We start from the raw sequence: 24385 nt of genomic DNA, 5'->3' as shown, positions 1-24385 counted from the left end.
AAATCAATTAGGTTATCTCTATTAAGTCCAAAGGGAAAAAAGCCTCTTGTAGAACAGATGTTCCAAAAATATTAATTTATACGGTGACAATGATGTGATGATTAGAGCTTGTGATCTCTTGTACATTCCATCTTTAGGTAGTGTGACTTATAAACCCAGAGATTTCAAGAGTATGTATAATACGTTTGGTCACATTTGGCAGTCAGTTTGGGTTCGCTTTTTTTCTTCCATCCCTGTAAGACTCTCCTATGCTAATAAGTCAACAGCTTTTATGGAGCATCTGTATTATGTGTAAAGTATTCTCACACAAAATGCTTTGCCTTAGAAAAACTTGTATCTGACTTGATAAGTCAGAATATTCTACTTGCATGAAAGATTGAATACTTTAAAATCAACATAAAACAATTGCAAATTAATTTAGTGCCAACTGCACATACATAATAATTCACATTTGTATTGCTTGCCTGACGGTACATACGTAGAACTCACATTTGCATGATGCTTTATAGTCTTCAAAATACTCTCACATTCATAATCTCATTTGATCCCTAACCATCTTTAGCTACTTAAATCTCTGTTGAATTGCAGACACATATTTTCAACTGCTTCTAGACATGTCTACTTGAAAACTTCATATACTACTATTTCTCAATCTTTCCAAAATCAGGCAGCTTACTTTCCTGCTGAAACTCAGCACTTTTTCCTTCACTTTCTGTCTCAACTGCAAAATGATGACCTTACTTATTATTACCTATAAAGTTTACATATGTATTCCATTTTGTTGGGAAGACCAGTAGTATCTTTACTAGGTGTGAGGACGCAGAGGTATGTTAAAGTGCCTAGCTCATAGTAGGTACTTGAAAAAATACTGGTAGAATAAATACATTCTAATTTTATAGAACAAACTGAGGCTTGGGAAATTGACTAGTGTGTTGAAACAAAATAATTTAAAAATGTGAACAGAGAAAGTAAGGAAAAGAGTAGTACAATGTCCGTTTTATCCTGAAAATGTATCTGAGACCCACAGAAACCAACATGGAACGTATTCTCCATCACTGCCACGCCTCCTTCTCTGTTTTGCCAAGATACCCTCCTTCTCTACGTTTTGTCAAGATGCCCATCATATAGTAATGCCCGCCCTGCTCAGGGTGCTTAGAACCTGCTGTCACAATGTTTTCAAGGCTTTAGAAAAATGAAAAATATACTTTTTTTTAATACTTCAAGATTGCTGTTCTAAATGGAAACAGAACTAGTTAGGTAACCCATCTTCAACTCTTTACCCACATCTCTACTTGAAAATACAGTGTTGGATTATAGATTATAAGCACCACAGAAGATATACTTCAGTAAGTTTTGACGAAAACACTGAGATTTACTTTGGCATTGACCCTGAAAAACTTTATAGAGAAATGTCAAGTTCCCGTTTTGCTAAAGGGAGATCAGGGGAATTTTTCCTGAAACTCTTTGCTGGGCTTTACTACCAAATGGGAATATGAATTACATTTAAGAGTTTCTACAACTGGGTTTAATCCCTAACTAGAGGGATGCATGCATGAGTGCATGTGTGTGTTTCCACCTCAAGCAGGGATCTATTATTCCTTCCCCTAATGAGACAGATTTCATCTTGCCCTGGGTTACATACAAACAGAAGCCCTGGCATAAAACTTTCACACTTTGATAAGAGAAGATATATTTCTAGGTAATAAAGTTTTCTTAAGAGCAAATCTAATGTCTATGTCAGTGTTCTTGAGTTTCTGGATCTTTTGGAAAACCCCGATAACTCCCCAGAAAACTCACAATATCTTTCTAACTTTTGGCTTCATGCCCATAATCTGCAACTGGGACTTTTCGAGCTGTTATATCAGATGATGTAACCTGACCTTTGGGATTGAGAAAAATGTAGTTTATCCCATCCCGTGTGCATGGGAACTTAGTGCCATTCCTCATATCTCTGGGCATTTTTGTGGAGAGGGTTATCTCCTATTGTTCCAGGTCTATACTCTGAGTATATGTGCTGAAATATTGCTGTTACAGATCGAGTCTTAGAGAATGTGCTATGTTGTTTTCTCATTCTTTGGCCCTGAACTGTGAAAATGGTCACTTACTTTCTTCCCAAAACATCATTCACACCAGAAATGTGTGTATCTTACACACAAAGGCTTGAGGTGATAGAATTTACAGCATAGTACTAAATAGCATTAAAGTGCATATTGAACATTAGATAATGTCTTTCACAAAGCTTGTGTCTTGTTTCCAGTAAGCTTCTGGACATCACTATCTTTCTGTTTCTCAGAATCTGTGGTGGTTAATTTTATGTCTCAACATGGCTAGGCTATGGTGACATTTTAGGGTCAAACACTAGTCCAGATGTTGCTGTGATGGTATTTTATAAATGTAACTAATATATAAAAATCCTTTGATTTTATGGAGATTATCCTTGAAGGGAGGGTGGTCCTCATTCAATCAGTTGAAAGCCCTACTAGCAAAAATCCAGGTTTCCTGGAGAAGGAATTCTGCCCCAACACTATACCATAGAAATCCTGCCTGAGTTTCTAGCTTTGCTGGCCTGCCCTACAGATTCTAGACTCCAGACTGCAACTTGAATTGAGTGTCCAGGCCTATGGATTTTGGACTTGCCAGCCCTCCAATTATGTGAGCTAATTCCGTAAAATAAATTTTTCTACATGTGTGTATAGGTAATCTATTTTTTCTGGTTCTCTGTCAGAGTTCAAGCAATGCATCCTCCCTCCTACAACTCTTTCTCCACACATACCTCAATTTTCCTTACTTTTCATTAGTATAAAATGTTTTTGTAATTCCTAATCTGCTCGTTGCCTACTCTTGCATATAAACAAAACAAAACTCGTTGGGACACCTGAGTGGTTAAATGTCCATTGGTTCAGGTCATGATCTCAAGGTTCATGAATTTGAGCCCTACATCGGGCTCTGTGCTGACAGCTCAGAGCCCTGGAGCCTGTTTTGGATTCTGTGTCTCCCCCTCTTTCTGCCCCTCCCCCACTCACTCTCTGTCTCTCTTGCTCTCAAAAATATTTTTTTTTAACTCATTGTTTTCTGCTTGCCAGTGAGCCATTGACTGCAGGACTCAGTTTAGTGACAAGGATTAACTGAAAGAATTTGATACCTCCCCTTTGTCTTCCTTATGCCTCCAAGTCTCTGTGAGCTCTCTGTAGGGAGCTCTATGGAGCTTGTTCATCTATGACTTGAGTTATGCCACCTGCCTCAAAAAGGTGAATGTATCAACAGTCAAATTTGAATTGAAATAATATTTTTATCACATATATAGATAGCCACCTATAAAAATTTTTGTAAAGCAACTAAGCCCAGTATTTTGTCCTGCCTTAGTCGTAATTCCTTATTTGTCATTTCTTCAAAACAAGGTCATTATAACCTAAAAAATTTGATATATACTGAAAACATAGGTTTTAGAATTAGGTAGAGAGGGCAGAAATTGTAATTCTCTTTTGAAATCTTGGTAATATTACTTAACCTCTATATACCTTTTTCCTGCATTATCCAAATAGGGATGATAATGTTGCATTTGCCAAATGGGGATAATAATGCTGCATGCTGGGTTTATAGAATTTTTCAGAGCGCTAGGTAAATAACCTTGAAGAATCTTGCCTATCTTCTTCTTTTTTTAATGTTTGTTTTTTGAAAGAGAGAGAGAGGGAGAGAGAGAGAGAGAGAGAGCATGAGCAGAGAAGCAGCAGAAAGACAGGGAGACACAGAATCCAAAGCAGGCTCCAGGCTCTAAGCTATCAGCACAGAGCCCATCATGGGGCTCAAACTCAGGAACTGCAAGATCATGACCTGAGCCAAAGTTGAACACTTAACCGACTGAGCCACCTAGGTACCCTGCATCTTGCCTATCTTCTAACACTAAGTAAATACTTCACAGATTTTATTTATTTATTTATTTATTTATTTATTTATTTATTTATTTATTTATTTATTTGAGAGACAGAGAGTAAGTAGACAGGGGCAGAGAGAGAGGGAGACACAGAATCCAAAGCAAGCTCCAGGCTCTGAGCAGTGAGAACTGTGAGATCATGACCTGTGCTGAAGTCGGACGCTTAACCGACTGAGCCACCCAGGTGCCCCAATACTTCACAGATTTTAAAGTTGGATGCTTAACTGACAGAGCCACCCAGGTGTCCCAAAATAAACATTAAAAAAATTTTACGTATATAACATTGTGTTATAAATATTATTAACTGTAGGTGTTGTGATGTATAGCAGATCTCTAGGATTTATTCATCTTGTGTAAGTTAGGACTTGACATCCATTGAATGGCAACTCCCCATTTTGCACTTCCTTCAGCACCTGTGAAGCACCATTCTTCTCTCCTTCTGTGGGTTTAACTATTTTAAATACCTTGTGTTAGTGAAGTCCTTCATTATTTGACCTTTGGTGACTTATTAAACTTAGTATAATTTCCTCAAAGTTCCATCCATGTTACATGTTATAGGATTTCATTCTTTGAGTATGAATTTTATTTCACTATATTTATATACCACATTTACTTTATTCATTCTTTGATAGACATTTAGATTGTTTGCACATCTTGGCTATTGTGAATAACATTGCAATGAACATGGGAGTGCTAATACCTCTTTGAGGTCCAGATTTCAGTGTTTGGGTAAATACACAGAAGTGTGATTGCTGAATCATATGGTAGTTGTGTTTTTTTTTCATTTTTTGAGGAACCTCTAAACTATTTTCCGTAGTGGCTGTGTCATTTTGCATTCACACCAACAATGTGGGAATCATCCTCACCATCACTTGTCTTTTTTTTTTCTAACTGCCCTCCTAACAGGGTGAGATGATACCTCATTGTGGTTTTGATTTGCATTTCCCTGATTAGTGAGTTTGAACATCTTTTCATATACCTGTTGGCCACTTCTATGTTTTCTTTAAAGAAATGGCTCAGTTCTTAGCCAATTTTTTAATCATTGTTAGGTTTTTGTTTGCTTATTTTGCTCTCGAGTATTGAGTTGTAGGGATTTCTTAGATATTTTGGAAATTAACCCTTTATCAGATAGCAGGGTTTTTCACTTGATCTACACTGGACCTGGAAAAAGGGTTGCAGCAAGTGCTTATATGCTAGTTCAAACACCATGTTTGCTTTCAGTAGCCTTTAGCCTTCTAGAATATGTCAGGCCCTGTCAGTGCTTCAAGATGGGTAAGACAGAAACTAGTCAGTCCCTCAAGCAGTCCTCAGATAAGTTGGAATGTTTGACATGTGTCATCCAACTCTTTCTTTCCCTAGGGAAAGCTTGAACGGGGTGTTTTCCCCCAATTGTATGATATATGGGTTGGGATTGTGAAGAGAGGGTGTCTGAAATTTGCCAACCAATTTTGTGTGGCTGGTTTTGCACTTGCTCGGGGGTACAAAAGCTTCTCAACTTATTTCTGGGTTTCTTACAGAGGGAATTAATCTGTGTATTGTGAATCAGCATGTCCACCGGGAGTCAGACATTCCAGAGATTACGATTACACCATTTTGCTGACTTCACTTAATCCAATTCTTTTCCTTTATGGTCATTGCTTTTTGTGTCCTAAGAAATCTTTGCTCACACTCAGATTGTGAAGAAATTCTGTGATTTTCTCTAAAAGCTTTTTAGTTTTAGATTTTATATTTAGGTTTATGATACATCTCACAAAAATTTTTTAATGCTGCGTGAGGTAGTCATAGATATTTGTCTTTTCTTATGGATATCCAGTCATAGTGGCTTCATTTGTTGAAAAAGTTTCTTCTCTAAATTGTTATTCATCACTTTGGAAATCGACTATATGTCAGATAGGTTTTGATTGATTTTTGTCTACCCCCCCACTGTTTTAATTATTGTATTATGGTTAAGTCATCAAATCAGTGTATTAGTTTTCTATAGCTGCATAGCAAATTACCATATGCTTAAGAGATTTAAAACAACAGCCATAATTATGTCACAGTTAGAAGATGAGAAGTATTACATGGATGGGTTCTCCATTCAGGTTCCCAGATGCTGGAAATCAAAGGAGTAGTTGGCTATATTCTCACCTAGAGCTTGGATCCTCTTCCAAGTTTATTAAATTTGTTAGCAGATTTCAGTTGTCATTGTAGGACTTAGGATTCATCTTCTTGCTTGCTGTCAGGGGCCAATCTCTATTCCTAGATGCTACCCACACTGCTTCCCATAAGGCCCTTCCATCTTCAAAGCCAACAGTGGAAATTTCCCTTTAGTTGAATTCTTCTATGTTTCAAATACCTGATCTCTTTTCTCTCTGACCTCTACACTTAGATTTGCATGTCTTTAGCTCAGTATCACTCAGATAATCTCCCTTTCCTTAAAGTCAACTGTACCATATAATATAAACCAATTACTAGAATAAAACTCATCATGTTCTTAATCCCAGAGTGTGTACATCAAGGGGAAACAATCTTGGGGGGCATTTTAGACTTCTGCCTGACACAGGTATTAGAGGTCCATCCTTCAGGCTAGTCCTTTTTTTTTTTTTTTTAAGATTATTTTGACTATTCTAGGGCCTTTGCATTTTTATGACTGTTTTAGAAATAGCTTGTCAATTTCTATAAAACAAAAAACTGATACTGCCCAACTGAGACTTAGATCATTCTAGGGAAATTTGATGTCTTAATGTTTGTTCAGTCTTCCAACTGGTGACCTTGACATGCAAATTGCTCAGCATTTTTTTTTTTTAGTGAAGTTTTAAATGACTTTTATTATTTTATTCCTAAATATTAACTTTTTGTTGCTATTATAACATTTTTTGATTTTCTACCGCTGGTGTATTAAAATAAATTTCTGTATATTATAGTTTTTGGAGAGATTGCCAACTTCATTTGTTATTTTTGGGAGTATTTGATTCTTTAGGAATTTATATATACACAATTATGTTGTGTGAATAGGGACTACACATTTTCCTTTAAAATTTTAATGTCTTATTTTAGAAAGTCATTGCCATTTATATTATTGTTCCTCTACATTTAATGTGTATTTTTTTGCCTTGCTACTAAATTTTTTTTTTTTTTTTTTTGGAGAGAGAGTGTGTACATGGGGGCAGGGGCAGAGAGAGGGAGAAACAGAATCCAAAGCAGGCTCCAAGGTCTGAACTGTCAGCACAGAGCCTAACATGGGGCTCGAACCTACAAACTGTGAGATCATGACCTGAGCTGGAGTCAGACACTTAACCTACTGAGTCACCCAGGCGTTCCTTGCCTTGCTACTTTAAAGATCATCATTTTATCTTTGGATTTTAGCAGTAGGGCAATGATTTACTTAGTTATGATTTTTGTTGTTGTTATCCTGTTTGGCTTTTGTTGAGTGTTTGGTTATATTAGTTGATGCTTTTCCAAATTTGGGATGTTTTGAGTCATTATTTTTTTTCTTCCAATTTTCTCCTTCCTTACTAACAGTCTATTTACACAGATATTAAATGGCTAGTTATTTTCTCTTGGATTCCTCTAATTTTATTCATTTAAAGATTAAAATTTTTTAATGTTTATTTACTTCTGAGAGAGAGAGAGAGAGAGAGAGAGAGGGAGAGAGAGAGAGGCAGAGTGCAAGTGTAGGGGAGGGGCAGAGAGAGAAGGAGACACAGAATCTGAAGCAGGCTCCAGGCTCTGAGCTGTCAGCACATGAACTGTGTGATCATGACCTGAGCCAAAGTTGGATGCTTAACTGTCTGAGCTACCCAGGTGCCCCTAATTTTTTTTTAATCTCCATTCTTCAGACTGGATAATTGCTATTGATAGATTTTCAAATTCACTCTTTCAGTTTTTTCTAATATTTTGATAAGCCTATAGAGTAACTTTTAAATTTTTCAAATATTGTAGTTTTTAGTTCTGGAATTTATTTTTGAGATATAACATATTGGTTTCTGATATACAACATAATGTTTCAATATTTGTATATATACCAAAATTATCACAATAAGTCTAGTTAATCTCCATCACCATATATGGACCATTTTTTTCTTATGAGAACTTTAAAAATCTACTCTTTTAGCAACTTTCCAATATACAATGCAGTATTAACTGAAGGATTTCTGTTTAGTTCTTTTTTATGATTTTTCTGGTGTGATTCTCCATCCTTTGTTGTATATTATTTTCCTATGAATTTACAACATGTTTACTGTAGCTGCTTGTAATCTTTGCTAGTTGCAGTATGTAGGGCCTCTTAGGGAGATTTTCTATTGATGCTTTGAAAGAGGATGTAGATATTATTTTTCTTTTTTATTTTTTTTGGCATATCTGATGAGTTTTAATTGCATTCTAGACATCATGAATGAATCGTAGAGTTTCTAGATTCTGTTATGTTTCTTTGAAGAATGACTTATCTACCATGTTAACCTGGCTGGACTGAAACTCTGTAATCTTTCTCCCCTGAATATGCAACAGCTTAAATCAATACTAATTTATTGCAGCTTTTAATGGTGCTTTATTTATTTATTTATTTAGTCAGTCATGACCCTGACTGAGGTCTTTATTATGACTAAATCATTTTAGTGATCTGACAAAGATTTATGTAGATTTTATATGCAGATGTTGGGGCTTATCCCTTCCTTCCTGGATTTGCTCCTAACTTTTTGGCTGTCCTGCCATCTCAACCACTCTTTTATGACTCCGTAAGTCATTAAGACTGCAACATTCCACTTTTGGAATTAAGTGAAGATTTAGGCTGACCCCATACAAAAGGCTACTTCAAACTCTCACATCTTCCAGTTGCTGATTGTCTTTGATAGTAGGATCCTTTCCAGCTTCTAGATGTTTTTAGTCCATTTCTGGTGCCATCTAATAATTATCTTTTATTTTGTTCAGATCTTATGAAGCAGGATGAGGGTCACTCTGACTAACCTTCTTAAACATAATGGGAAATAGGAAGCTTAAATTAAACGCTTTTGAAAGTTAATTCACAAAATGGCCTCAAAAAGCAAATATTCTATTGCCATTTGATACATAAAATTAAGACTTGGAAATACTATAGCAGGTTACTTTAATATTACTTTACTAAACTGGGCAGTGCAAAGAGTACGATACACTGAAAAACTTGGAATCAGGATGTAAAGCTGGAAAGAGGGTGACTTGTGACTTGCTCACAGAGCTGCTGTCACATAACGGCCTGCAGTCTGTTAGCATCCCCACTTTTTCAGATGAGTGGCCAAACCTGCAAAGAAATGTGCTTTAGTTTCATTCAGGCAGAAATGAGATCTTTTTCAGTTAAAACATTCACAAAGGCTGTTAGGAAAGAAAGTGATATTCATGTACTCACAGGCTATGGGATCGGTATTCCCAGGATCTGAATGGAATTTGAAGATACCAAGAATCTGGGGCTTCCACTAGGGAGAAAGTGTCAGGAAAACTGTGGTTGTACTAACATTTGAATATCACATGCATGGTACCCAGAATATGGGAGGGTCTTGGGAAGGAAGGAATAGATGACACACACTCCCCAACTATGTATAATTTAGTGATACAGGCAGACACAGGAGTGGACAATTACTATATGGTGTGATAAATGCCGTATGGAAGTGTTAGCTGGGTGCTGCTTGAGAACAGAAGATGGACATCTAATCTAGAATATGTGACTAAAAAAGGATTTGCAGTAATACCTGTGCTATGACTTGAAGGAAGTATCAGATATTATGGGCGATAAAATAGGAAATGAAATATTTTAAATTGTGGAAGGATCTGGTGGGAAGGCTTAGAGGTATAAAATCTCTGGAGAATGGAAAGAATTTCTGGATAGCAGATGATAATGCAGGATGAGGGTAGTGATAAGAGATAAGAAAGTAGAGACCTTAGAGGCCCTGTCATGCCAAACTAAGATGTTTGAACTTTTCTGAAGGACTCTGGGATTTATCAAAGTGACTTGATCGGATTTGACTTTTTAAAAAAGATCACTCTACTTGCTGAGTAGGGCAGAGATGAGAGGGTGAGAAGATTGCAGAAAAGGAGATTTGTTTATAGGTGTTTTCAGTAACTTAGGCAAGCAATGGTGGGAACTGGTCTAAGGAAGTTGTGTTGGGACTGGGTAGGAGATGGACTTTGGAGATACTGCATAGAAATCATAGACGTGGGGAAGTTTAGGGAGAGAAAACAAGGCAGTAGGATGACTGAAATTAACTATATTGCCCAACTTAAGCTTCACATTTAAATTATCTTTCACGTGAAAAATTGAATCTCTTCAGTTCTTCAGCCATAGCTACTACACTCTCACAATACCTGGCAAGTGATTTGTGTTCTTAGTGTCTAAATAGAGTGATCTGAAAATTCTTTATGTGCATACATGTGTGTGCTTGTGTGCACACATATATATAAACATATGTGTGGTATTGTATTAAGCATGGTAGATTTGGACGTGGGACTCACAAAGTAGGACTTGGCTCCATTACAGTGTGCAGTTATTACAGCAAATAATTTTGAGAAACACAAAGCAAATACAAAATTTAAATAATTGAAAACCAAGGAGACCTACCCAAAGAATTAGCACTCACTGTTTTGCCGATCCTTTGGAGGGCAGACTCAATGGAATGAGTAAGTAAATGGAATTGTAAAGAGGCAAATCGTACTTCCAGCTTTGCTAAAGCTAAGCTTGTAATGTTTAAGCAGGTGACATTAATTTATAGAACACAGTTCTTCTATCCATGAAATAATGAGGTTAGAGTAGATGGTTTTTTAAGACTAACTCCTGCTTTAAAAGTTCCTCTAAGGGTTTTCTGAATAAATGGATTTACTGGTGCCACCCTCACCCTAAATACCAGAAGAGGGTCAAATATTTCTGGCATTAACATGTACAAAAATTGGCATTACATGTCATTATGTGAAAAATATTATATATAATTATATACAAAATGAATGTAATTTAGATAAAGAACAAGGGTTTTCATAGTTAGACTTGAGGTACAGAAAAACCTTTTAGTACACATTGATCTGTCTGTCCAATCCTTAGCATTCATTTAGAACTATTTTATAAGGTAATTTGAAGCTCTCAATTTTAAGTTTAAAAATTCTTGCATTCTTGACTTTAAACAATAACAGACATGAGCACATGAGACCTACACAAATTAGAAACATATGTCAAATGACAAAATTCAGATAAAAAAATGTACTCATTAAATGGTATAAATAGTAATACTATATATGACCTCTTGCATAATTTTATGAGGGGAAAATCAATAATATATAATCAAATATAGAGTACTATATTTAGGTAATTTTATTAGCTTTCAAATTCTGAAATCTTAGTCCTACATCCATGTACATAGGCATAGGATTAAATTAGATGCAAACATATGTGCTATACCCATAGCATATAGAGATTATTCACCATAATTCTCATTAAAACAGGGAAAAAAAGTAATTAGACACTTACAGAAAAAACTTTAACAAGCCAAGCTATATAACTGGTTGATGGCAGTAGGTTTCAATAAAGTAGAAATTTGGGTCCTAGTTCAATATCTTACCAGGTTAGATAATCTTTGACAAATCATTTTATCTTTATGGCCTATTTCTACCTGTACAATGAGGATAATGACCTCTATCTCTGAAATTTGTTGTAAAGTTTTAATTATATAATTTGCAGAAAATGTTGTATTACACAGCTCTTTATTGCAATTAAAACCCACTCAAAGTGGCTTAAAACTTAAATAAAATTTATAATTTCAAACAATTGGAAAGTACAATAGGGTAAATGATTCTGGTAGTCTCCGTTCTAGAATCTCTTTGGTCTCATGCTTGGTTTTTTTTTTTGTTTGTTTGTTTTGTTTTTTCCTGTTTTGCCTCTATGCTTTGTCAGCCTTTCTCCATGAAGTGGCAGAAGAGGATATCCACGATCAGCTCCAGACATAATTTTTATGGCTAACAATCCTAATGAAAATAAATTTCTATTTTCTCCAATAATTTCAGCAGATTCTTGGAGCTAACGTGATTGAGCAAGGGCCAAGCACCAGTTACTGACTCATGTGATTGGTTGGACAGATAGATGCATGTACCGAGAATGAGTGGGAGTGGTGTGTTGGTGATAATACTTTGTAGACTTCTTTCCTATTCCAGGGAATATAATTAATCAAAGTCTTCAGCTGCTATGCTTTGAAATCCATCGCTGAATTTGCACAGAGGCTAAACCTCTCAAAGGCTGATCCTAGTCAGTGACTGAATATGGTAGGGATCCAAAGACAAATCCATGCCTCTTGTGTTGGCTGAGGATGGTTCAGGGACTCTCCCACAGCTTGGTCGAATCTGCCGTTACATAACCGACTGTGACACTTGTACTCCACACGTTTTCCCTCTTCACTCTGTTCAGACTTGCATAGCAATCCAATGACTCATTCAGTCATTCCTACTCTTATTATTTGCTTTCACACAGGTATTTTCCTTAATAAAATCTGCACATTTAATTCTGTTTTGGCATCTGTTTCTCAGAGTACCCGGACTTACATAGGTGGTTACAGAATGGGAAAGAGTGGGGTTCCATTTCATTCTTAGGTAGTATATATTTGGAGAAGCCAAATCAATACAAGGTATTGCCTATAAGGGCGTTGTAAACTATATACTAATCAATGATAAAAATTTTCATTTTTGAGAGTTTAACTCTATTTATTACATAATTGAAAGTTATCGGAAGGATGTGGAACCAAAGATTAAAAAAATTAAATTTCATATACACACACATATTGACTGAATTAGCAGTAGAATTCAGTGCAATGATTCTGATTAGTACTGATGAATACATTTGGTCTATCCTTGATAAGAACTACCATCATTCCATCTTCGAATTCATATAATACTATTGTAAACATCTTCAGTGATGAGTGAGTAGAGTGGTTCTCAGACCAGCGAGTACCTGTGAGCTACCTGAGAATTTTCCAGAAAGCAGATTGTATCTAGACCTACTGAGTCAAATTTCTTAGAAATGGTACACCTTCACACAGATGGTGAAGCTCTACCCTGGGCTGCCGTCACCACACATAGGCTCACCCAACACGTGCTGCTGCAGACCCGAAGCCACCAGTCTGTAGAGCATGGTGACTCTGTGGCTGTGCCCACTATTACTGCTGCCCTTGTTCTGGCCCAGCTTGCCTGTATGTGGATTTTTTAAATAAATATGAGTACAGCACTATAAACATATTTTCTCTTCTTTATGAGTTTCTTAATAACATTTTCTTTTCACTGGCTTCATTGTAAGAATACAGTATCTAATATATATAACACACACAATATGTGTTAATTGACTGTTAATGGTCAGGCTTTCAGTCAACCGGAGGCTATTAGTGGTTAATATTTGGGGGAGTCAAAAGTTATATGTGGGGGTCAGCACCCCAACCCCCAAGTTGTTCAAGGATCAACTGTGTATCTCAAAGGGACAAAAAAAAGCATTTAAAATTGCAAGCTTCCTAAATAAACTTTTTTTTTTCTCTCAAGCTTATTTTTGAGAGAGAGAGAGAGATAGTGCACACATGCATGGTGGAGGAGCAGAAAGAGAGGATCCCACGCAGGCTCTGGGATGTCCGCACAGAGCATGATTTGTGAGATTCTGACCCGAGCTGAAATCAAGAGTCTGATGCTTAACCCACTGAGCCACTCGGGCACCTCCAAATGTACTTTTTAAAGAGGAGGTTCAGGGGCTTGTTTTCAGGTTTAGGTGGGGACGAATTCCTTTGGCGATGTTGAGCTGTCTCTGATGTTTTAAAAGGGGCTGGGTTTACCCTAGGGACAAAGCCTCAATCTCACAAACTATGCTCGTGTTTATACCAGTCCCTGAGTGTGGGGGGTGGTGATGGGCAAAATCATCTGCTCTGGGAGTCACAGTTCTTATAAGACCAGCTTGAGGCCCAGTTGAGAAGACGGCTTAGAGGAGCCTGACTGGAATTAGATAAAGGACAGTCTTTGTCACTTGTGTTGCCTTGGATATCCATAGTTTAAAGAGCTAAAGGTAGAAGCCACAGTAATAAAAAGTTGAAGTTAATGCTGAAGGTTCCAGAATTACACCTGACAATTAAGACACCTTAGCCTGGTAAGGTAGTATCAAGTATTAAACCTCTCAAAAAGATAATTACAAAATACTTGCTCTGTGTATGAGGCAAAATTTATTTTAAAAGATCTGCTTCCTCTACAGTTAGTAACATAATGAGAGATAGTTAAAATTAAAGTGTTAGGTAAGTAGTAAGTCCCTTTGGCAAATAAATAATTCTTACGACTTAACAGATATTTAATATTTCTATAAATTATGTAGAAATTGCTTTAGAGAGGAAGGATATTTAATAGAATACTCCAAACTAGAAAACTTCTGAAATGCCTTAAAAAAAAGGGCAAAGCAAATCTCTACAGTATTAATATCTCTAACCATAAAAGGGAGGATGCTTATGAATCCATTATGTGTCCTCAAATTTGAGGAAAATATTAAAATATTTTTAGACTTTTATTGAATTGATAAATAAGATATTTGTAATGCTCCCTTTTGACATAAAAAGCAAATGTCACATGAAATAATGTAAACACAAGTAATGATTTATAATCAAATATGATGCATACAGATATTTACCAAGATTTAATGTATTCCCCCTTTAAAACCAAATTCCAATAATTTCACTGGAACTCTTGATCCACTTCCATCCCACTTTTTAAAAGTCGTGCATCTCATTGTTCAATCTTTTGTCCACTTTCTATGCTTTTTGGTTTTCTTCTACATGGAATTCAAGTATATTTCAGTACTTTTGTGCTCTATTAGAGCAATTGGTAAATTCTAGCAACACTTTCTCCTTTTATTATCTTTTCATTTGTTCCTCAAACTTGAGCAATACAAACATTTAAAGTAGCTGAGCCTGGGTGGCTCAGTTGGTTAGGCATCTGACTTAGGCTCAGGTCATTATCTCATGGTTTGTGGATTAGCGTCCCCCATTGGGCTCTGTGAGGACAGCTCAGAGCCTGGAGCCTGCTTCGGATTCTGGGTCTTGTTCTCATTCTGCCCTTCCCCCATATGTGCTCTGTCTGTCAAAAATAGAAAGTGTAAAAAAAAAAGTTGAAAAAAAATTTTTAAATAGCTTGGCCGATTTCTTATGGTTATTTTTTGCCAGGTGATGATAACTTGGCTATTATGAACAATTAGTTTTTCTTCACTTGGACTCTGTGTACTCAGTGGATACAGTAGAGCCATTATTTTCCTTCCCAAAATATCCAGCTCAGGAAAATACAAAGTACTGTGAATTCTAATCTATCCCTCTGGAGAAGAAATTTTTATTGTATTTTCTGGTAATTCCATCTAGACATAGATTGCCTTTTTTTTTCTTCTGCATTTATGAGCAGTATAATTTATGTGCTTCAAAAATATTCTTGATTCCTGGTGTTCTTCTTGGATGACTTTCATCTGGTTTTACAAATTTCAGTTACTTCAAGGGGTATTTCAGAATTAAAATAATCTTAAGTAGAGCTTAGCTTATGTTCAACTATCTGTTTCTAGAATTGTGTCTTATTCATGTTCCTAAAACCAGGACTGAAAATAGTTCCTGACCTATAATTTGGAGGTTAATATTTGTTAGTAAATGAATAACCGGAAGAAACATAAATAGTTTAACAGTGGTCATGAAATCAAACATATACAGTCTAACAATTCTTTAAAAAATTACAGTATAAAGATTCTTTATATGTTAAAAATGATCTGAATATAGGGGCACCTGGGTGGTTGGTTGAGTGTCTGATTCTTGATTTCAGCTCAGGTCATGATCCCAGGGTCATAGTATCAAGTCCTATATCGGGCTCTGCATTGAGCGTGGAACCTGCTTGAGATATTCTTTCATATTCTCTCTCTCCCCCCCCTTCCTCCCTCTCTCTCTCTCTCTGTCTCTCTCTCTGTCTCTCTCTCTGTCTCTCTCTCTCTCTCTCTCTCTCACACACACACACACACACACACACACGTACACACACTCCCTCCCTCTGCCCCTCTCCCCAGCTCACACACTTTCCCTATTTCTCTAAAATTAAAAAAAATAAATGATCTGAACATAAACGTCTACTCATCCTGTACATTATGCTTTAGATGATTTTTCTCTCTTCCTCTGTTCTCTTGTTCTGCTCATAGCTGCAATCTATGAGCATCCATTTTGTCCAGAGAGATTTATGGGATTTACAAAGCCATATTGCTCATAGAACCACATCTATACTAATTCTAATGTCTAATAATTTAGATAATAAAATAATTCATTAGAGCTATACTAAATCCCACAGTTTGGAGAGCAAACATGATTAACTTAATCACCTGGATTTCAACCCCAGTTCTGAAAATCACTAGCCATGAGATTTTTTAATAAATCCTTTAATATTTCTGAACACTGCTTTCTAAATCTCTAAAATGGGAATAATAAAACCTGTTCCATCTCAGATACTCAAATGAGGACATGCATGCAAGGGAATAAAACAAGTATCAAGTTACCTTCTAAAACTGAAGCATTCTTCTCCAGTGACTGTATCAGTTTCTTCTCACCATATATTTCCACATATATCTTTTTTTCTTTCATGTTTGTTTATTTTGAAAGAGAAATCTCGAGTGGGGGAGGGACAGAGAGAGAGAGAGTCTTAAGCAGCCTCCATGCTGAGCATGGAGCCGCTTGTGGGGCTCCGGTGCACAAACCATGAGATCATGACCTGAGCGGATATCAAGAGTCAGATGCTTAACTGACTGAGCCTCCCAGGCACCCCTCCACATTTCTTGTTTTCTTCCATTTCTTCTCATCCCTATTACCTCAATTACAATGATTCTTTATTTCAGGCCTTTGTCCTACATTATTTGTATCACTACAATATACAACCCATATTACGCCATGTACAGAATTTTCCCTGCTAGTATAATGTTACCCTGTCTCTCACCTCCTCTAAATCCTTTAGTAACTTTGTGGGCAATATAGGCTGGCTGACCCAATGCCCATTCTGATCTTCACTCTAACTACTTGCCTCCACTATAAAGATGGTAGGAGTTTAGTGCACACAGCACAGCATACTGGGTAGATGTTGGGAAAGTCTTTGCTTTCTTCACAGAAGGAAAGTGAGATGATATAAAAAGGAAGAGGGCTGACACTGCTCCCAGTTTTCCTCTTTCTGCTTCTTCCTCTGGCAAACAGATATTTGGAGGCTCCATAGTCCTCATATGATCATGAGGAAAACCAAGAGCAGTCAGGGACATGGTGTTGATATAGGTAAACTGTTGAACCAATGCCAGCAACTGTACTACCTGTGGAATTTGGTAAAAATAATAAGCTCATATTTGTTGAACTTTGGCCTTTGAATGTTTCTTCCAGTTTTAATTGGTAATATTCTCTACTGCCTTCGTGATAAAATTCAAACTTTTTTGTTTGATGTTCAAAATCTTTTATGGATATTTCTAGTATATACTTTCCAGCATCTTAAGTTACATCCTCTGTGCTAGGATCCTTGCTTCACTCCAGGTTCTTGAACATAACTATGCCTTTGAAAATTCTCTTGGCAAATGTACTTTTCTTTGGAAGATTGTCTTTTTTTTCCCAGGGTTTGTTTTTAGTTTTTAATTTTAATTTTTATTTTTTTTCAAGTGCCACTTACTCACCTTCAAGATTTTGGTCATCCATTGTCCTCTATTTTGTTCTTTGAGAACTAGTCACACACACAGAAACCTTAGGTGAGCATACTTTCATGAGATAACTGAAAGGAAATGAGGGAAGTGAGTTGGGTGGAAAGAGAAGTGGTTTCTCAAAACAAGTGCAGCTTAGGGGCACCTGGGTAGCTCAGTCGGCTGAGTGTCCGACTTTTGGTCTTGGCTCAGGTCATGATCTCTGGTACAGGAGTTTGAGCCCCCACATCCAGCTCTGCACTGACAGCGTGGAGCCTACTTGGGATTCTGTCTCCTTTCCTCTCTACCCGTCCCTTGCTTGCTCTCTGTATCTTTCTCAAAATAAATACAAATAAACTTAAAAACCCACGTGCAGCTAAGCCCTCAGGCAATCCGATGATAAGTCTGAGATGGCCCTTCAGAATTATCCCAGATGGAAAGTAGGAGGTCACACGTTTGATCCCACATAACCTTTGGTTAAACAGTTCGATGTATCTGAGGTCATTTCTCTGTGATGGAGGCAGCTATGAGTGATTCTTCAATTACCACATATCCTAGCAGCTAGAAACTAGGTGGCTTTGACTTGAAGGCATCTGGGTAGAGGGGCAAGTTATGCACTGCCCAGCTTTTCTGTGCTCCTATTGGCAGTGATATGCTAATCAATGTAAAAGTTCACTTAACGGTTTCTCCTCTCTTTGTGGGTTCCTTGAGAGAAGAGGTCATTTCTCATTCTCCGTATACCTTCTGATTTCAAAACAAAGCCAGGTGTGTGGAAAGCATGTCAATTGAATGAAAATATTATCCTATAAAAGTAGACAGGATTACTATTTTGTGGAAGAAATTTTAACAGTTTAAAGAGGAATGAGGAATAAATAACAATGATGACTAAAGATGAAATATTTATCAGTATTATCCTCAAATGTGACGTAAATCTCATTTTAATAAAAAAAGGCACAACAGATACTTTTCATGAATATGTCATCACTATGGTTAAAAAAGATTATTAATACTTTATAGTAACTATGATTTTAGGGAGGAATTACATCCTGTATCTAAGATGGCAACCATCTTAAACCATATTAATGCCCTACAGTTTCCTTTTTCTGTTTGGAAAATATTGTTTTAAAAGGAAATAGGCTGTTGATCAGAAAAGGTTTTGATATACTCATGAAGTTGCTTTATTTTTATTTAATTGACATATCCATTACTTTTGTCTGCCAATAATAAATTACCTAAGAATGGGTCAGACAGCCATAGGGTTCTTTCTATCCGACAAGTAGTAGATTTCAACAGTAGATTTCTGGGTGCTTTCTATCCCCTACCTGCCAATCGTAGTGATTATCTTTTTTGTTTTTTGTTTTTTTTTGTTTTTTGGGTTTTTTTTGCCTCATGAGGCTATAACTCCCAGTATCATGTTCACATTCAAGGTTGGAAGATGGGTGATTGAGGTTTTTTGTTGTTGTTGTTTGTTTTTGTTTTTGTTTTTGTTTTTCTCTTCTATGAGAAAGGGAATCCTTTCCCACAGTTTCCCGTACTTGCCCCCCCTCCCCGCCCCCCATCACTTTTACCAGGTTTCTGCTGACATTTCTCTGGCTGGCTCTAGCTTGTAAGAGAGACTGATGTGATGAGTCCAGTATTTACACTGAGACATAACTAACAATGGAAGAGGGGGTTGGTGATGGGCATTGGTCTACTCAATAAACAGAATCCACAATACTTGGAAAACTACTGTTTGCATAATTCAAGTGATGAGCTTTTCTGAGAGCAGTGGAGGGAAGAGGTGGGATTAGAAAAGACTAAAAGTGCCTAGAAGGCTGAAATACTTTGTGTTCATCTCTGCAGCCCCATTGTCTATCACCATGCCTTGAATTTAAGAGACACTTAATAAATGCTTGATGAATTAATTATCAGTAATCATACCATCCTTGTAAATGTTGATGATAGATGTTACAGGCACATATGTTCTGATAACTTTTTTATTATCATATTTGATATGAAGGGCTAGATGCAAGTATAAAATCACTTCAACTGTAAGGTTATTGAGATTCAATTTAATGCTCCAAAGAGAAACTCGGCAGCACAGATTTAAGGAAGTCGCTATTTAGAACTGGAATTAAAAAATAAAAAGGAATGAAATAAATGTTGAAGACTAGTAATATGCTTTATGAATGTCATAGTATTTGTTAAAATTCCACATAAGTATTTCAGTAGTGGAGTGACAGTTCACCAAATGAATTAGAGCACCATATAATTATCCTTAAGTAATGCAAACTAAGATTCCATATGACTAGTGATAGTGGCATATAATGATAGTGTCATCTCTCCATTTAGGGTACAACATGCCATCAGAGAAGATGAGATGAATCCTAAATGGGTGGGTAATGCTCCATATTACAAACTGAACAGATTATGATATCAAGCTGACACCCAATCCATCTGTTAGCTGTGGAGGACAGAGGCCGTATTGTTAGGGTGATCGGGCCAGGTGGTACTTCATTTGATATCACAGCTGTGCTAAACTTGCACTCAGAAACCTAACACCATGTGAAACTTTCCTTGTTTGGGGTCACACTGAAAAGAAAGAGCAGCAGCTGGGGTATATTCTTAATAAGTTCTGTGCAGAGATTCTTTAGTTGAAATTAAAAATGAAAACCTTTGCAATATGCCATGAGGAATAAAGATTTAAAGCCTAGGTTCTGCTGTTGCTGTTTGCTTTCGGATTCTTCTGTGGTGTAATTTTTGAATTTCTGATCAATTCATTCAGTCACGCAAAGCCAACGGCAGTTGTGGCATATGTAGAATCTGTTATTCAACAAAATATTGAAATGATTCATACGAAGAATGTATTTCAGTTCCTGGGACACAGTATGCTCTTAATACATGTTAGCTATTAATTCCACCATCCTTCAATGCTGTGAATTTCCAATTTCTGCATCTCCTGCCCACAGTATGTCCCATGTTTAGTTATTTAATTTTGCTTTTCTGAAAATAGCTGTATGTCCTCTGTTTTCATTATGTCTGCATTTTCATATTTATTGCTATATATGAATCAAGAAACCTCTTCAGCCAGATTTTGCCTTCTGATTCAGAGGTGTAATGAGGCTGCCCTTGCTTTGATAAGATGTACCACATTAATGGAAACCACAGTTCATCCAAAAGGTGACTTTGTGTGATTTTTTTTTAATTGTGGTATAATTGGTACACAATGTTACACTAGTTTCAGGTGTACAACATGGTGATTTGACAAATCTATACATTATGCTATGTTCACCACAAGTATAGCTACCATCGGTCACCATATAAAGCTACTACAATACCACTATGTTCCCTAGGTAGTACCTTTCATTCCTGTCACTTATTCCATAACCGTAGGCTTGTACACCCCACTCCCTTCACCCATTTTGCCCATCCCGTCCATCCCCTACCCCATTTTGCTCCGGCAACCATCAGTTCTTTGTATTTATGGGTCGGCTTTTTTATTCACTTGTTGTCTCTTTAGGGTCCACATATGAGTGAGATCATAGGGTATTTATCTTTCCCTGACTTATTTCACTTAACATACTACCCTCAAGGTCCATCCATATTGTTGCAAATGGCATGATCTCATTTTTTATGACTAATATTCCATCATGTGTGGGTGGGTGTGTACACGCACGCAACATCTTCTTTATCCATATATCTATCGATGGAAATTTAGGTTGCTTCCATATCTTGGCTACTGTAAATAATAAACATAGGGGTGCATATAGGTTTTTGAATTAGTGTTTTCAATTTCTCTGGGTAAATACCCAGTAATTGAATTACTGGATTGTATGGTATTTCTATTTTTAATTTTTTGAGGAGCCTCAATACTGGTTTCCAAAGTGGCTGTACCAATTACATGAATTTTTAATACGTTACTTCCTAAAGAGGTATGCAGCCTCCTGGGTCCCAGGCTTGAAAAGGGGTATATGGGTTAGATTTCAGCATCTCCTCAGCCTGTGGAAGACAGCTTTAGATAAAGCCCAACCTGTATTTCTTTACTTGATGCTACTTGTTAATGCAATAAACTGCCTGCCTGAAGCATATATACAAACATGAAAGCCAGAAGTCAGTGGTAAATTTCTTATGGTAAAGGAATATGGAGACTAGAAGTGCCAAATCGATGGAAACTCGAACGGTTTGATTTGTTTATTTACATAGACATGTTAAGTGTGAGGGGCCTCTTCTAACAGCCTCTTCTACTTTAGGTCTGTATCCTGAAAGAGATGTTGTATTCAAGCATTCCATATTTAATAAAGAGCACCTTTTAAGTTATTTTAAAGATGAGAAAGGGAAGAACTACTTACCAATGGTATGGCCTACCCCCAAATTTATAAGACTTTCTTTGCACAATTCACAAGTAATCCTGCAGATTCAAAACATGAAGTCAATTGTAATTTTGCTGAGACCCTTTAGAATTGATGGCTGAGACCAGTCAAGCACCCTCATCTTCACATGGCTTCTTGGTATTTTCCATGTTGGTGAAAGAATTCTCATAAGATGATGAAAACAGAGTGTTCTCTCTTTTCCTGTGTGTGTGAGAAACATTTTGTTCTAATAAAAAGCAAATTCAAACTGTTAATGGTCTAACAATTGAATTAACTTGCAAAAGCAATGTTAGTGTTGAGAAAAATTATCTAAAACTTTAACATGAGGCATGAGCTTGACTGCATAGCCTTCAAAGTCATGCTAGCACGTTGTCTAACAGGGCTTTTCAAGGACTATTTGTGTTATCCTTTAGGAGACTGTGCCTTTGTTTGATCTGTTGATTAGGAGCTAAATGTTATATTTTATTCAAACTTGTAGATTTTGTCCAGTAGAAATGAATATAATTTCTGCCATGTATAGAAATGGATATGTGCTTAATGTTGCATTGTCCCTTAGGACATTAACCGATTTTATCTTTGACTTAGCAAACATTACAGTATAATTTTCCTCATTAGCTGTATATATCTCTATTTCTCAAATACTCTTTGAATTGGCTTTACCATCTTGATGTTTCCTCATTAATAAGTTAAATAAGTCATTTGGCATGTACAAGAGTCATGTTTAAACTTTTTGGAAAATTAGGCTTTGACACTAAAGATATCCTTTGTGGGAGGAAAAAGAGAAGATGAATACTTCTCCCTGCTGCATGGTTCTCTATCGTGCTGTTAAATACAATATTATAAAGTACATTGAATTTTACATCCTCAATGCTTAACTTTAAAACGGTGAAATTCCAGCATTTTTACACAGCCTTAAATCCATTAATTAGTATTTGAAATGTGAGCTATGCAAATTCTTAACATTTAAGTGTCCCTCCCACCCCCACCTCCCCTCCCCGCAACCGGTTTTGACAGTCATCTTGAAATAAGCTTTATTTCTGCTCTCCAGTGGACTAAACAACAACATGATGCATTTACAATGTACACAATAATGTGTTTTGTAGGGAGAATAAATTCAGAATTGATAGATCTTCAATAAATTTGTAAAGCCAACTTGTAGCCTTCATGCTCCAAACCAGGAGAATTAGGAGGATGGTGGTCACTGGCAAACAGCTGAAACAATTTCATTATGAAGTTTATAAAGTAACATTGCTAATTTGATTTGAATGTTAAATCCAATTGGAATACATTTTGCTATGCGACAAGTGATATTTTTTAAAATGAAGTTCTGAAATGTCATCGGCAGTTTTATAATCCCGATGAATAGTTTTTGAAATCCCATTCCAGTGTGTTTCTTCTTTTAAAAAATAAATAAAGAGAACTTGTTCTTTGCTAGTAAAAAAAAAAAAAAAAAATCAGCTTCAGTAATGTCTTTCAACCTGCACTTAAAATCACCAAAAACCTAAAATCACTAATTATTGTTAGTAACTCTTTACTCTGTTTTATTGAGTGTGTTCTGATAGTGGTATTCATAAGTTAGATAATTAACAATTTTCTTGGTAATGTCAGCTCCCTACTCTGTGTGAAAAATGCTCAAGGAAGCCTCCCGAGGAGCTGGAGTTTACAGTGGTCTACCATGCCTTTGTGACGCTCCATGAAGGAAGTGAGACATGAGCTGGGCCTTGAAAGGTGGAAATGATTTGAGTGGACACAATGTAGGAGGAGGACACCTTAAAGGTGGAAAAGGGAGCAAAGGTACATTAGCAGTAATAGGTAGAATTGTGTTGGAGAAAAAGGAGGACAGAAATGGTTAAAATTAAATGTTTATGTAGGGCAGAATTGGCCAGTATACTTCACCTTGTTTTTGAATTCCCAATAATTGTTGGCAACTGCCTGAACTTGTGTTAAGAAGGGGGCTGAGAAGGAAGAAGTGTGACTTCCTATGGACATCTGCCATTAGCCCAAGAACTGAGTTCCAGAGTGAGGGAGGTGGGGGTGAGGATGGAGGGGGCTATGGTTCAAGTTGGCATGTTTTGGTCTGTCTTGTGTAGGGCAAACTGACAGGTTCTATCCACAGGGGAAGGTAAAGACAGTAGTTCTGGGATAATCTCAAATTCAGCTTCCCAAATTCCATTAGTTCCATGTGTGATAATAGCAGATGATTAGCAAAACTACCAGTTCAAAGTCTGTTCTGTCTTTTCAGATGGCCGTAAATTTTTCTCTTGCTTTTTGAAAAGTGGGTAATTTTAAATATTGTGCATAGACCTTTTTTCCTCTGAAGCTGTAAGTTAGATTGTTAATGTGACAGCACTGAAGTTACCTAGAAACATCCTAAGGGCTTTTCATTTGTAGAAACAAGTATCTGCAATAGGGGTTGGTGTCTTAAGAGACCAAAGAGAAAGT

Source organism: Acinonyx jubatus, chromosome C1, assembly GCF_027475565.1.
Source record: "Acinonyx jubatus isolate Ajub_Pintada_27869175 chromosome C1, VMU_Ajub_asm_v1.0, whole genome shotgun sequence".
NCBI lineage: Eukaryota > Metazoa > Chordata > Mammalia > Carnivora > Felidae > Acinonyx > Acinonyx jubatus.
The sequence above is the reverse complement of the archived record's forward strand: the minus strand, read 5'-3'. Positions refer to the sequence as shown.